The sequence below is a fragment of the Tupaia chinensis genome, unplaced genomic scaffold (assembly GCF_000334495.1).
Source record: "Tupaia chinensis unplaced genomic scaffold, TupChi_1.0 Scaffold146496_1, whole genome shotgun sequence".
Classification (NCBI taxonomy): Eukaryota; Metazoa; Chordata; class Mammalia; order Scandentia; family Tupaiidae; genus Tupaia; species Tupaia belangeri.
The window spans coordinates 1,457-2,872 of NW_006206351.1; the positions used below are offsets into that span (position 1 = coordinate 1,457).

Consider the following 1,416-nt stretch of genomic DNA (forward strand, 5'->3'; position numbering starts at 1 on the left):
GAGCCTGTAAGACCAGGACCATAAAAGCTGGCACTGTGGAGAGGCTTGTGGAAAATGTACTGACAGCATTCGGGGACAATGCCTTTACCTTATCAGCATTTTCCTGTCAATGTATGGAGGCCTTGCCTCCACTAAAGAAGTGCTCAACCTGCTTCTGGGCAGGTGTGGGAACCTGACAAGCCCAAACTGAAGAAAAATGGAGCCGAAGTTCATCAGAGTCCAAGACGGTGATCAGAACCAGGCTCTGACCCAGAGAGAAGAGCACAGGATCTTTTTGAGCAGTCTCAGAAGCAAGAAGTGGAAATTGAAAATGACTTTCCAACACAGTCTCCTTCAGCCTGGAAGAGGAAGAGGAAGAGGAAGTGGAGGCCAGTTGACTTCCACATGCTCCTCCTCAGACCTGGTGGCAGACCAGCCAACCTACATGGATGTGCAACTGTTCAAGAAAGTAGGGCCTCACCACTGCCTGGGCTGCATTTGGTTTCTACAGAATAAGGAAGAAAACACATCTGGCCCTACTGTTCCTGCTACCATCCCTCAATACCCTCACTTAGTGTGTTGTCAGCATCATCCTGAGAAGTGAGGACAGAAGTGAAACTGCTTTTTTCTATTTCCAAAATCCCTTCCCTATGACCTGGGTGAGTCACACCCACAGACATTAACAGATCCTTTCAGCACATTTGATAACAGAACTCTTCCTACATCTTGTGCTTGGGACAGAATCTTGTGACATATACCAGGCCCCTTATCTTTGTTACAGTACATTCTTTGCTGATGCCTTCCCAAAATACAGACTTTCCTTTCCAATCACCAACCTAAAGATTATAAAACCCCCCTACAGCTACAAGCCCCTGCTTCCAGATGTCCTGCCTTTTTGGGCCAGACCAATGGAAAATTTTTCACTAAATTCCAAACCTTGTCTATTATTCCCAGAATCAAATGAAAGGAACCCCTGTATTTGATCACCCAGGGAAAGGTATGTTTGCTTCTTCTCTGGACCTGGATCACACATACTCAAGCTTAGAAATGAACCACATTAGTTATTATTTCTGTAGAGTTGGTTATTTCCACTAACAGAAGCAAAGAACTCAAAACTCAGAAGAGAGCCAAAGTCATTGAGAAGCGGTTAACACTGTTCACAAATGTAGACTACTGAAGAAGTTTTCATCTGTGAGGGCCATATTTTTTTTTCTAATTAATTAATTTTTATATTTTCCCACAAACATTTACTTTACATATCAAAGAATTTTTGCTCATACTCCATAGTTCTTGACAGTTAATAAACAACTTTCAAAATTAAAAAATAACTGGGACCAGCAGTTAGCATAATGGCTATGTCGCTGGACTCCCACATAGTCGACCGTGGTTTGCGTCCCAGACCCGGTGGCTTAAAACTCATGCCGGGTGCGTGTGCGT

At 43.6% G+C, this 1,416-nt stretch overlaps 1 pseudogene; it reads left to right on the forward strand.

Moving 5' to 3' along the window:
• Positions 1-1,416, forward strand: part of LOC102488273 (ral guanine nucleotide dissociation stimulator-like 1) — a 3,612-nt pseudogene that overhangs the window by 220 nt on the left and 1,976 nt on the right.